The sequence below is a fragment of the Melospiza georgiana genome, chromosome 16 (genome assembly GCF_028018845.1).
Source record: "Melospiza georgiana isolate bMelGeo1 chromosome 16, bMelGeo1.pri, whole genome shotgun sequence".
NCBI lineage: Eukaryota > Metazoa > Chordata > Aves > Passeriformes > Passerellidae > Melospiza > Melospiza georgiana.
Genome location: NC_080445.1, coordinates 15,571,273 through 15,585,893, shown reverse-complemented (window position 1 = coordinate 15,585,893; position 14,621 = coordinate 15,571,273).

The following is a 14,621-nucleotide window of genomic DNA, read 5'->3' as shown; positions in this document are numbered from 1 at the left end:
GCTCACCTCACCTCTGGGACCGCAAGATTTGAGCAAAGCAAGTGCTGAAGTGCAAGACAGCAGCAACATCAATGAACCCATGTGAGGTCAGGTGAGGCAGGAGGAAAGCAGGTGCCTGCTGGCTCCTGAAACAGCTGTGCTGTGCATCTGAAGGTGCAGAGTGGTGCAGAGAGCCTGGGAACACCAAAATCTGATGGTTCTCCTCGTGCAAACACACACACACATGAACACCTTGTGCTCTGATGCAGAGAGGAGCTGTAGAGATCCAAGCAGTTGTTGATCATGCTAAACATATTCCTGGGAAGGAGATAAAAACTGCTCTCCACAAATGCAGGAGCAGGCAACCTTCTTGACAGTAAATAAAAAATTGGTAGTCAAAAGAATTATAATTAAAGCAATTATCATCTTCTCTGCATCCACACACCCTCAGTGTTTCATAAAGGCTAATGGAGTGCAGTGCTGGGCTTTGATGGATAATCACGTGGGACTGGATAACTTCCTCACCCAATCTTCAGCTGATGACTTTAACACATTTTTTTGAACATAATCTGTACTGGCTGTGGTTATGGAGAGACTGTTCAGTGAGGAAAAGCTCGTTTACAAAGTTACTGATCCCCCCTGTGAGTATTTAAACAAGACTCTGGAGCACTGGGTATGAGCTTTGGTTGTTTGGGTCTGTTCAAGGGAAGGCTCCTGGGAGACTGATGACTTTTGGGTCCTCTCACCGCCGGGGTTGGTGTAACTTGTGTTCCCCAGCACAGCCCAGAGCACTGAAAGAGGCCAGAGCTTCTTCACCCAACTTGGGCACTGGCAAACCAAAGTTTCCAGAAATTTATTCTCTGGTTTCTCCACCTAGCCTGGATCTTAAGACTGCCCTGAACAGCCATATTTAGTTTGTAATTACACTCCAGGAGTTCTACTGCCACAGCCTCACAGGGGTCCTGAAGGTCCAGTGCTCATTCGAGATAATTTGAAGCTTTCCTTCTTAACTTTTTATTCTTCCACTATTTCTCTTTTTTTTTTTCCCTGCAATTTTCTTCTTGGAAATGGTTTCAGGCTGACATCTTGAAACCCCATCAGCAAAGCTTTATCCCTTGGAGGCCTTCTCTGAGATCACCTGGATTCCTGGCAACTTTGCTCTTATCTCAATTTGGAGAAGTCCAAGTCAAGCTGACTAACCATCATCAGAGACGAAGAGCAGAAAATCAAACCATCAATCACCCACAAAGAGCATCCAGCAGCACGAAGAAGCCCATTAGAGGCAAAGTGGACCTGTCAGAGGCTCAGCATGAGGTGCCTCCTTGGCAGGGGGAACTCCCACGCGTTAACTCTGCCTCTTCAGAGACAGCTTAGTGTCATTTTCTACGGGCGCCTCATAAAACAATTAAAATAAATGTCTTCAGAATACAGTTTACTTCTCTCTCTGGGAATGTTTCCAGCTCACTCAGTTACAGCATCACCACAAAGAAAATGAAATTTTCTAATTATTGAGGACAGATACCAGCAGAGGGTAATAGTTTTACTGTGGACCTGCTGGAGCATTGGGGCCATGCCAGAAAGGCACATTCAGAGGTTTTGGCCTGACTCTTTACCCTGCTGGTGCTACCAGGAAAGGTTCAAGATCATGGAGACGTGCTGCTGTGCTGGCTGGGATCAGCACAGAGCTCTCCTGGTGTGCCACATCCTGCGTGGGGTGAGTCTTGTAGGCCTCAACACAGTGGGTACGTGTCCTAATCCACAATGAATAGTACTAAAAATTGAATTAGAGCTTATTTTCCATCTCACTGTCTGTTCCTGTCTCCTCTTGCTGTCCTGCAGGTTGCCTCCTCTCCATCCTGTCCTCTCTTGTCCAGTCACTCCCTGTTTTCCAATGTCTTCCACCAACCACAACTGTGTTTATTGCTCTTCTCTTCCTTCCTGTTGCAGACACACTCCCCTTCCTCCTTGCTGATGTCTCCGAGTTTGCCAGTGTTGGGTTGCAGATTCCTGGGGCAGAGCCTGGCCCTTGCACCATGCTTGGTGCATTCCTGGCCAGCTGTCAGTGACACATTACCCAGGCTGAGCCCACAGTAGCTCTTTGAACACATTCCCACGCCCATCTCTTCTGATCTGCTTGTTCAAGCTTCTTCTCTTACACCCTCAGCCCACTTAGAGAAATCACTGGTAATTTTGTAGCTCATAAAGCCAGAAATGCAATTACAAGCATATCAGTAACTTCCTTTTCTCACACCAAGGCTCCCTTGCAAATGTTTTATTTCACAGGATGTTAAAAAATATCTTGATTTACAGCAGAAACTGGAAAACGTTATCTTCAAACTTGGTGTCTATGACTACCTGGACACAATTTTTTTTGGATTTATCACATTGCCAAGCAATGCCAAGTGAGCACATGCTTCTGGCAGGAGCCAATTCACAGCTTGTTCAGAGCCTGAAACATGAGGGGCCTCACACAGAGCCACGACCACTCAGGCTACTGTAATGCAACAGCAGAAATACAGCAGGGGTGTGATTTTGCAGGAGCAAAAATTTAACTTTAACCTACACCAGAGCAAGAGGAAGGCAGTTCCACAGCTCAGTTACCAGCCTGTGGCTGCCTGCTGCAGATCTTATTTCCAACATCAAGATGTCCCTCTTGCCTGAATTCACCCCACTTTATGCATTTGGAGCCTAAAAAATGGGGTCTGGCTTGGTGATACACCCACACAGTGTGTGATCCACATGCCAGACCCTTCACTGCTGGCTCCACCAGGAGCAGTGGGCACCAAGACTCAGGTGAGGTGAGTTAATGAAGGTCTGAATGTAGGCTGGATGAGTGTTAGTTCTTCATTCTCATCACGGTCATCACAGAACAAAATGAAAATTTCACTCACCTATCTCAGTGGGGATTTGGGAGGAGGAAATTGGCCTCCTCCTGAGCCTTTGTGGCATTTGAACAGATGGGGCTTGGCATGGTTTGATCTGCTGGAGGGAGAGTGAGGATCAGTCAGGTAAACTCCTCAGTGTGAAGGGACATATGCACAGAAAATGCACCCAAAGCCTTCTTTCCTGAGTACAGACAAGCAGGATGACAGATTTCTTGCTTAGAAAACCTACATCTCCTTGCAGTGGAAGTATCTGACCCACAGGCAGTCTCCTGCAGGGCTCAGGCTCATGCAATCCATGCAGTCAGTGCCCACCTTCCCCCTTGCTGTGCCCCTTCCCCAGATTTGTGAAGCTGTGCAGGGAAAATTCAGTTTTATGTGGCTGATTTTCAAACAACCAGGAAGTTTTGGGACTTCTTCTCAGCCCTCCATTCATTGTCTGTGCCTTCTGTGGTGGCCTCCACCCCTTTGTTTGTGGCAGAAAGGAGAAGCAATGGCTCCTGCCATTTAACTTGAGCATCTTTACCACCTCAAGGGATTTTGTCAGGTTTGTGAGTGACACCTCAGCTGCACAGAGTGGCTCAGGTACCGACTGCACCACCAGAATCCTGTGACCAAGAATGGGCTGGAAAACCCAAAGCTGACTTGGGTGACTGAGAAGCATCAACTAGCTCTGCTGGCTGTGTTTTCCTTCGTAGATAAGTGTTCATCCACTCCTAAAGATCATAGTTGTTGAAGAAAGAATTGTTAAAAAGTTTTTCCTCCTTGGAGCTCTGCCTTCCCACCTGTTTGTGCTGGGGAACAACAAAGGCCAGCTCTCCTAGAAGTGAGGCTGGAAGCAGGAGCTTACACAAGCCCCCAGCACACCCCACCAGCCCTGGGGCTACTTGTGTCTCACAGAGGCTGTGCCAGGCAGGAGCTCCCACATGCTCTCTGCTCCTGGCTGAGGTTTGCTCTGCTGCATCAATCCAGGCAGGGCAAATCCAGAGTTTCCTCTGTGAGCACAGATGCTCCAAGCTGATGGAATGTAGGAGATGTCTTTACAGCATGCAGGTCAGCTGTTTAAAAGCTAAAAAGCCTCAAAGGCAGAAGAACATCACCCTGCACTCATCCCCTCACCTTGTGGGGTCCCCCATCCTGACCAGAGGCTGTGCAGGTGTACACACCTTGTGTTTTGAATCTACATGTGTGAAGCTCCACACTGATCCATTAGAGAAGACTAAGAACTATCCATTGAACACAGAATCAGTTGTTCTGTTCTGTCCTAAATTCCAGCTCCAGCTGCAGCTGGTACAGAGTCAGTGGTGCCTCTCCATGCAGGACACAGACATTTTGCTCGTACCTACTCAGAGACAATTTGGGAAGCAAATTGAAACAAAGGCAATTGGGATGAAGAGAGAAAGGTTTTGTATTAATTCCAACTTTTTATGTTGTAATTAACTGACAGCAAAGAAACTGACAGTGTCCCACAGTGGCACAGACTTTTCCCTGTCTTGTGGAATATGGGGGGAGTTGCAATTTCCTCCCCTGCTTACAGCTGTGTCTGAAAATTGTTACATTCAAAAGAACAAACCAGATAATTTGTCCCAAATTGAAAAAAAGACCAACAAAACAAAACTCAAGCAATCGAAAATAATTTTGTCAGAGCTTGCCCAATTTGATTTTGCTTTGCAATCGTTAACTTTCCATTGCAAAAGAATTCATATGGGAAACTTTTTCCAGCCTAATTCTTGAACCTTGCCCTTCTAATTAATCAGATAATGGTCTTACAGCTTCATTCTGTTTTCTGTTCTAGTTAAACTGTTTAGAAATGTGCTAATGATTCATTCTCATGCAATTAGATTCAGCAGTCAGAGTCTTTACTACACTTCTGCAAAGTTTGCTGTGTAGAGGAGCACGGTACAAAGAAACCAGTCATGGTTTCATAAAGAAAATCGATGGCATTTGGGAAAATACATTTGAGGATCTGGACCTGTATTTAATGCATGTCATTAGCTATTTGGAAGAGACAAATTACATGAGAGAAAGCAGCTTCTTGCAGTCTGCAGGGAGCTTAGAAGATATTCTTCAACCTTTCATATTCCACTTCTCTTTCATATTAAGAATCCAAGTCTCTGAAGATCTACCTTGTAAAATTGCCACTGAACTGTAACAGGAGACACCATGAAATTCTGGCACTGCAAAACTCGGGGAAATTAATTTCCATTGTAGCTCTGCATACATTTGTTCTTTGCTGAAGCTGAGTCTGGAAAGTGACTGACGTTTTCATGCCGTGAGTGTGCAGGGCTTTGAGGCTTAGATTTCACAAGAAGTGCAGATGCACCACTGGGAGCTCCTTGGAAGCTGCCTTGTTTACAGGGCTCAGCCTGGTGGGGCCGTGTTTAATCCAAGTCAGGTCACAGGAGGCTGTGCTCCAGCCTTCTCATCACTGCCCAGGCTCCATGCTGATCCAGGCTACTGCAGAGAAACCCTGCCTGTTGGAGAAGGGAGAGCACAGCATCTCTTCATGCACTAGGACCTGGCCCAAGGTCAAGGCAAGAAGTCCATCAGAGGCCAGGGACCAAAGAGAGACACACTGGAGTGAGGCCATGGCTGGGATGTGGCCCATGCAGTGTCCCTGAGGACAGGAGCCTGAGTTTAAGGGCAGCTCTGGAGACCCCACAAGGCTTCTCACTGCACCCCAATCCCAGATTTGAAATATGCACACCCACACCAGAGCTGGCCTTGGATCCAGGCAGGTAAGCCCTGAGGAAGGGAGGCAGCTCTGTTTGGAGACCCACATCCTGGAAAATGATCCATGTGTTATGAAAGCCATGGGTGCAGGCCAGGAGAGAAGGCACCATGGGCAGCTCCAGAGATCTGTGCACTTCACACACAGGCACTCAGGCTTGGGGAGCCATGGGGTTATCTGAGGGATCATGAGGTCCCCAGGGCTGGGAGTCTGCTGGCTGGAAATGTCACATTTCCTAATGTGTGGCATTTGGTCTTTATTAAATGGTTGCTCTATGATAATTAAACTTTTCTGTGACCGCAGCTGGCCAGCAGTTGTAGTGCACATCCAGGAGTTTTTGTCACCCATTTGTTGCCTGTCCTTTGACAAGGGGCCTGCCAGGAGGCAGGAAACACTCAAGAACATTTGCAGCACTGGGTCTAAGGCTGGCAGAGACGGGTTTGCTGTGATAAATGAGTACCAGTCCTGCTACTGAGCAGCCTGTGCTGGGACACAGGCAAGAAGAGAATCCTCCAGTGTAAGGGTAGCCATGGGCAGGGCTTTAAAGGGATTTTGTCTGTTGCAGGCAAGAGATTTAATATTGCTGGAGTTACAGAGAGCAAGCAGTAACCCACACAATTTCCCCTTCAGAGACCTTGTTTCGGGTTGAGTGGCGAGAGGCTCACACAGACATTGCAACACTGAGTCATGGCTGGAGAGGCTGGAATTGTAATGTCTCAACAGCTCATTCTTTTCCTCTGTTTTCAAACAGTGCTAGGTTCTGTAGGAGGTCAGAGATGACAAGAGAGGGAACACTGACAAAGTGCCCAGTACCTCTACTACCCCAAAATTCACCTCACATCCTTCACATGCTGAATGCATGTTTCCAAAGGCTTACTCCTTGCAGTGCCTGGCAAGCTCTGCTTCTACCTAAGCAACAAGAGTCGTGCCAAGAGCCGTTATCCCTGCAGCCTCCTTCCCTCTTTCCCACCTGAAACCTCTCAGCCCCCAGCTCTTGTCTGGCTTGTGCAGAGACACAACCTCATGATGTTCAGCCCCACATAAATGCCTTTTCCATTCCATATTAAGGACTTCACCTGCATGGATTCTGCCTCTGTCTCCCCTACCTGCACCTCCTTTTACTTCCCAAGTCCTTGAGATACCTCTGACTTCACAAAATCTGCAAAATGACTGTTTTACAGCTTTCTTCACTCAGCTTTAGCCCTCCAGAATCGCCAGCATTTATCTCACGGCGTCATCAACTCTCCACCCATTTCAAATTCAATTGAAAGCACATTTTCTCCCTCGCCTGTGGTTCCTAAATTATATACACAGCTCATTTCAAAATATCAATTCAGAAACTTGGCAAGGTAATTATTAATAACACCTCTGTTCCTCTCTGGAGGAGAAATAATATTAGAAAAATGTGAAATGTGTACACAGTTGTCATTCTCACTCTCCTCTTTTGCCAAACATTCTGTTCTTTACAGAAAATAAAAACAACCCTATACCCAGTATTAAGTGGCTGAGGCAGTGTAATTAGCACGGAACCATGGAACTGGGACAGTATTCCTTGAAATGTGCCAAAACTTGGGGTGCCACAGTCTGCCATGAATTAGTGCTTGGCTGCAAGGGGTCAGCAGCACAAGGGGGCTGAGATTGAGGAGCAGTGCACACCAAGAACTGTAGCCCAGCAGCTCCTTCAATCACTCAGTGGAGCTCATCATGGCAAACGGCCTCAGCTGTAATGACATTATTCATTATTTGATTCCAAGATTTCACATGGGCTTCTCATGGACCCAGAGCTGCTGGGAAGCACTGAGCTGTGGTGTGGCCTGCAAACACACGGCACAGAATCATGGAATGGTTTGGGCTGGAAAGGACCTTAAAGTTCCTCCCATCCCATCCCATCCCATCCCATCCCATCCCATCCCTGCCATGGGCAGGAACATCTTCCACTATCCCAGGTAGCTCCCAGCCCTGTCCAACCTGGCCTGAAACACATCCAGGGATCCAGGGGCAGCCACAGCTTCTCTTGGCACCCTGTGCCAGGCCCTCCCCACCCTCACAGCCAGGAATTCTTTCCCAATATCCCATCCATCCCTACCCTCTGGCAGTGGGAAGCCATTCCCTGTGTCCTGTCCATCCATGCCCTGGTCCAAAGCCCCTCTCCAGCTCTCTTGTAAGCCTGGTGTGCATACAGGAGTTAAGTACCTGTTTTTTCTTTCTAAGTTTTCATTTTCTACCTGTACCTATAAAACATACAGTAACATCCTGAAGACTTTTTCATTCCCATAGTGCCACAGGATGTGCAGTGAAGAAGCTGCAGGGTCTCTCCTGAAGCAAACCTAGTGTATGGGTGCTGAGCTCAGTGATCCAGGTGTCCCCCTTATCCCATATACCCACACCATCCCAACAGGAACCAGGGTTGTGCTTCCCTAACTGTGGGGAAAGAAGGCAAAAAGAAAAGAAGTCCTTTGGAGGATGAGGGGGAAATAGAAAGATGGGGTGCCTCTAACTCCTGTGGTGGAGGAACAAATTGAGGGGTTCCTAAGAAAGGGAGGAGGTGAGAAGTCCTCAAGGGATGGGTTTATCCCAAGATAAACCCATTCCTCCCCAAGAAGGGAAGTTGTGCTTTCAGCCTTGAAAGACAAGGAAGACTCAGCTCACAATCACTTTGTTTGAGGGGAGGATAATGTGTAAAAAGGCTATAGAGATAGCCAGGGGCTTTTAATTCTGAAGACTCATCCTGGAATTGTGAGGCCAGTCCTTTTTAGTGGCATTTAAAGACCTGTAGGAGAGAAATATTCACACAGACAAGAGCCAACTTATTGCTCACCTTACCCAGTAGTGTCAGTGGCATTGGCCATCATGGGCCCAACAGCTCCCTCCTGGCACCTCAGCCTCTAGGGTGCTGAGGATCTGCCTCAAGTGAACAGGGCATAAAAAGATAAATAAATATAAATAAATAATAAATAAAGAGTTATAAACTGAATGTCTCGTATCAGCAAGAGCTTGGGAGGAGAAAGTCTGGTGACAGTGAGAGCCATTGGCTCTGTGCCATGCCAGCCAGTGCTTGTGTGGCAGATATATCCCTGCTTCCTCTCCCTGCCTCCTGGAATCCTGTGTCCCAATCACAGCTCCCTGGCTCTGCCCCAGGCACCTCGCTCCCACAGAGCTGTGGGGTATTTAGGTAGTTCTTCTCAAGGGTTTAAAGATAATCCAATATTGTTTAGAAGTTGGTCAGATTCCGTGTTCTCTGGCTGAGGAGGGGATAAGCTTCCACTTGAATGGAGTGAAAGGAAAAGTTGCCCTGCTGAAGAACCCCAAAGTGAAGACATGGAACCAGCTAGGGGATGGGACAGGCCTGGGCTGACAGTGAAGTCACTGAACTTCCAGAACCTACTTCAGAACCTTTGAGATTGACCTCAGAACCTCTGGAGATCAGTCACTGCTCCACAGCCTTTCCTGGGGCTGCCCAAGCTGTGTCTGGCCATCACAGCTGGTGGGCTGGCACTGGAGCCCAGCTGAGCCAAGGCACTGGTTTCACCCACACCACCACAGCCACAAAGCTCTCAGGTCCTGGGGGCCATCAGCATTACTCCTCACACTCCCTTCTCCATGGGCTTCCTGCAGCACCACTGCACTTTCCCCCCCCCAGTTCCATTGCTGCTCATGGCTGAGCGTGCATTGAGCAGTGTGACACTGGGTCCTGCAGTACCCCCAGGAGCCCTCCTGGGTGATCCACCCCCTCCCACAGGGACCAGGGCTCCACCCTGCCACACACCCTGCCAGGACGAGCACTTCACACGGGCCAAGCACACATCTGTGAGCTGGCTCACTGCTGATTTCACCTTCTGGGCTGAGCCTTCAGAGCACCAGCAGAACCCACAGGCCTCTTTTTGGGAAAAAGAAACTTGCTGCATGACACTTCTGCTAAATCATTTGTTCCTAAAAGCCATGTTCACCTGCCTCTTCCTTGGATTTTGGATTTTGGAAAGCACTGCATTAACCTGCTTCATGCCGATTGCCTGATCCCTGTTCATGTACTACTCACGGAAGGCAGTCAGATTACACACAGCAGTAGTAAGCATGAAGACTTGTGAAACTAGAGCTTCTCCTAAAATACCAGTGCAGTCCTATTGGATTAGAAGTCCTACCCTGAGATGTCCTGAAACTGGAAAAATGCCCCGAAACGCAAAGTTGGATGTTCCATCACATGTGTTTGATGCCACCTCGTGGTAGTTCCGTGTCCTGATTTGCAAGGCAAAGGTTTCACTCGTGGGATGTTTCCCAAGCAGCTTCCTTCTGAGAGAGAATCAGTGTGGAGAAAGGATGAAGATAGACAGATGTCCAGCTCTTCACTGCTGATTTACAGCTCCACAGCACTGTTAATAAATGTTAGTATGATTGTAAAACAGAGGGATTGCACATTATTCTGTAATGATATGGATGTGCCATCACAGAATAGACTGAGATGTCCTGACATGAAACTTTAGTCATAGTTGCCTCATCATCCTGGGACCCAAGACAAACACTTCTACTGAATTCACAATTAGATTTTCAAATTTGGAGGAGCTCTTTCCTCCCTTGAAGAGCAACTTCCCTCTCCAGCCCAGTTGTCATTACATTGTGCTAAGGGTCTAATAAAGAGCTGAATTATCTCCCTTTAAAAAGGAGAACAGAAATTACTGGGACTGGTACAAATATTTCAACCGAGAATTGGCTCTTTCAAAAGAAAATTGTTCCTCCTCCCCTCTCACCACTCTAGCAGAGAGTGATTTTTGCCAGGTGCATTCATGGAGCTTTAGAGCCTTTCATGCATCAAATGGCCCAGATTGCTTTTGTTTGCCCTCTGATCTGCAGGAAAGACACCACTTTACAACTGCCAGAACACATTCTTGGGCCGTTCTAATATAAAACTCTCATGTTCATTGATTGAGTAATCACAGACCGTGTACAAATTGGAGTGAAATGACTCGCTGTTCATCACTTTTCCCCCAAGCCTCAGGCACCCTCATATCCATGACAGCATCACATCAGGCCGTGCAGAGGTGCTGGATCCTAGAGGCAGCATAGCTGGGACATAGCTGCAGCTGAGCTAATTACTGTGAGGTTTCAGCTTGGCTGATTAACTTCTATGTAGCCCTGTAATAGCACAGGCATTTTGTTTTCAATTCTGGAACTATCTTGGACAGCGTTCATCTGGGGGAAAAGCCTCTGCAAGCAGCTCTGCGGTGCAGTGAGATAGATGTAATTTCACTGTCTATACAAATGAAATTACTTTTTTGCAATGGTGTGTAACACAATCTCCAGTGTTCAGGTGCTTGTCTGCATCTTTTTCACCAGATTGAACACTCCAAATGTCTAAATACAGCTTTTTGCTAAGCTGTTCACTATCTGAAGAGTTTAGAGGGGCTGTTACACTGGTCTTTGTTTATATCACGCTCAAAAACCTATTTGACTGAAATTCTTAATTTTCGCTCTTTCCTTAAAATGTGCACATTTGAATCTGATCACAATATACAAACTGAGTAGAAAAATAGGAGAGGTTTTCACACATGAAGAGGCTTTAAAGGCTGAAGTGGCAGAGGCAGCAAGTGAGCAATGATCTGTGTAGCAACGAACTTCTTTCTCGCATGGACTTGTGAAAGTGGGAGCTGATATTTCCTGGCTAAGAGATATTTTCAGCAAATTTTCAGTTTTCCTACGAGAATGTTGCTGTTGAGTGTCTTGCTTAGATATCATGGTCTCAAGCCCTTGGATCTCTTCAGAAGAGGTATCAACACCTTGAGTGAAACTGGAGCTGGTAACAACAACTCTTGTCCCCAGAGACTACCAGGATTGGCAAACTGCGAGTGTTACACCTGTGTTGAGTTTTGCTTAAACCACAGCAATAAAGGCAAGGAAAAATGCCTTTGTTGTATTCACCTTCATTTCCAGAGCCAGCAGAAGAGAAGGAAGTGAGGAGCCATTTGGACTGAGAAGAAACACAACCCTCTGCAGGCTCTTCAGCGGAGGAAAAGGCAAATATGGGAAATCATAGAATTCCAGAATGGTTTGGGTTGAATGGACCTTAAAGTTCATCCCATTCCATGGGCAGGGACATTCCTCTATACCAGGTGGCTCCATCTCTCCATCTCTCCATCCTGGCCTTGGACACCTCCAGGGACGGGGCAGCCACAGCTGCTCTGGGCAATCTAGGCCAGGGCCGTAGCACCCTCCAGGGAATGATGTGATAAGGACAGTGATGGAACAAGGCTTAAGAATGGCTTAAGGCCATTCCCCTTGTGAAAAGTCCCTCTATAAACTGATCTGAAATCCAGCTCAAGACTTGGCAATACAGAATAAAACATGCACAAATCCTCCTTCTCCTCTGTAGTGACTGACTCTGATGAGTAGTGGCTTCCCAAGTGGTGCAGGTGTGTTCAGGATGGTGCATCCCACCCAGCATCCAGCTGCCTGTTGGTGAAGGTGCAGGCCCCACTCCTGTCCTGCCTGCCACCTCTGGGCTGAGCCTGTGTTTGTAACCCACAGGCTCAGCAAAGTCAGATGGCCGTGTTCAGGTAACACAAGCCCCACTTCACACCAGTCAGCCTCTGCTCTGGTTTGTGTGTCAGTGATAAAACCACCTGGATGTCCTGCCATCCTATTTGGGGAAGAACAAATCAGGCCAAGGTGTGCTGCTGCTGAGAATCTCACCTCCCACCTCCCAGTGCCCACCCAGGTTTTTGTTATACTTGTCCCTCAAATATAACCCTCTCCATGCCTTCCTCTTCTGCTGCCATGTCTGGGAAGGATGGGATCTACCTGAGGGGACTCTGCACTGCAGATCACCCAAGGAGCATCTCTTGCTGGGATCTGAGCTCTCTGTAGGCAGCTGATTATTCATGTTTTGTTTGCTGGCTCAATTTATTTTTAGTTGACAGAAACAGCTGTGAGGGGGAGAAAAAATGAGGAACAGAAGCTGACAGCATGATTAACTTTTTAACTCAAATTGCTTCTCAATTAAAAGAATCTAAATATTCCCTGTGCTCCTGGTGCCACTTTTCCATGTTGGCAGCTGCTGTGCTCGCAGGAACATGACACAGTTTCGCAGATGGAGGTGGAGGCGGGGCTGGACAGGAGGAGGACTGTCCATAGCTGCTCCTCCCTCTGGGGTCACCTCACCAGAGGGACTGGGGGACAATGCACACGGTGAAATGGCCAGCAAGGCCAGCACTGTGGGGTGGGCTCAGAGAAGCTATCAGGCTTCTCAAGCTCAGCCTCCCCAACCATAAAATGAGATCTCTAGTGAGATTTCAAAGCCATTGCAACCCCTTGCAGGTGAAAGGGTGAGGGTGCAGAGAAGCATCCAGAAGTTCATGTTCTAGCAATGAGAAGTGCTTGTAAAACCCTCAAACAAATCTCATAAACGCTAGCAGGAAGAAATCTCAGCTCTGCTGGGATTGATGTTTAGTCACAGTACAACCCTGGGAAACCTCCCAGCCACCAGTAATTGGGGTGCAGTCATTTCCTGTCCTACAAAACAAGAGCTCCTCTTCTCACTGCTTGTAAGTCTTGTGAATCTTAAGATTCACAAGAGTCTTCAGCTGAGCTAATTCAATATCTGCTTTTCCCTACATTGCTTTGTTTGCCTACCAGCCTTTTCAGTACACCTCCTTATCCTGCTCTGCCCTTTGCCTTATGAGGTTTAGGGCTTTGCTCTGAATCCTGTACTCTGGTTTGAACTTTGAGTCCCAATTGTTTGTCTAATTCCCCCTCACCCCCACACAAGGCCAGGAACAGGGGTGTGCTGGGGAGAGACGGGGCAAGGTTGCAGCTCAGGACATCAGAAACAGACTCTGTCCAGGCAGCCCCTGGCTCCTTCCCCCACCAGGAATCACAGAATGGTTCAGGCTGGAAAAGACCACAGTGGATCAAATGGTCCCACTTCCCTGCTCAAGCAGGGTGTCATGACACAGGGCTGTGGCCAGGTGGGTTTTGATTATCTCCACCGAGGGAGAGTCCACCCCCTCTCTGGGAAGTCTCTTCAGTGCTCAGTCAGATTCACAGAAAAGTTCTTTCTCGTGTTCAGGTGGAATATCCTGTATTTTACTTTTTGCCTATTGCCTCTTGTGCTGGGCCCCACAGAGTAGATTCTGGTCTTATGCTCTGATCTCTCCCTGCAGATACTGACAGATACAGACGAGGGCCACTCTCAGCTATGCGTCCTCTTGAGGCCAAACAGCCCCAGCTCCCTCAGCCTTTACTTGTCAGGGAGGTGCTCCAGTCCTTTCATCACCTTCCCTCTGTGAACCTGCTGCAGCAGGTCCAGAGGAAGCAACAGAGATGCTGCAAGAGCTGGAACCCTCTTGCTCTGCAGCCAGGCTGGGAGAGCTGGGAGTGCTCAGCCTGGAGAAGAGAAGGCTCCAGGGAGACCATAGAGCCCCTTCCAGTATTTAAACGGCCTTCAAGAGAAGTGGAGCGGGACTTGGGACACAGGCCTGGAAAGAGAGAAGGGATGGCTTCACTCTGATAGGGTTAGCTTATTAGGAAGAAGTTCTTGGCTGTCAGGGAGGTGAGTCCTGGCACAGGTTGCCCAGAGAAGCTGTGGCCACCCCACCTCTCCAAGTCCAGGCTGGACAGGGGTTGGAACAACCTGGATAGCGGAAAGCATCCCTACCCATGGCACGGAATGGAACCAGATGGTCCTTCAGGTCCCCTTCATTCTATGATTCTATACCCACTCCAGGAGCTTCATGTCCACCCTGTTCTGAGGAGCCCAGAACTGGACACAGCATTCCAGATGAGCCTCACCAGGGCTGAAGAGATGGGCAGGACCCTGTCCCTGACCTGCTGGCAATGCCCTTCCCACCCCAGGATCCCCCACCTTGGCCCCAGGACACAGGGCTGGTCAAGGATAGTTGTGACCCCCAGAGCCTTCTCTGTGGAGCTGCTGTCCAGCAGGTCACCCCCAGCCCAGGCTGGGACATGCAACAACCTCCCCCATGCTTTAGCTCCAGCATGGACGCCCTCAGTGAATGTTCAAGGTGGAGATCATCAGGCAG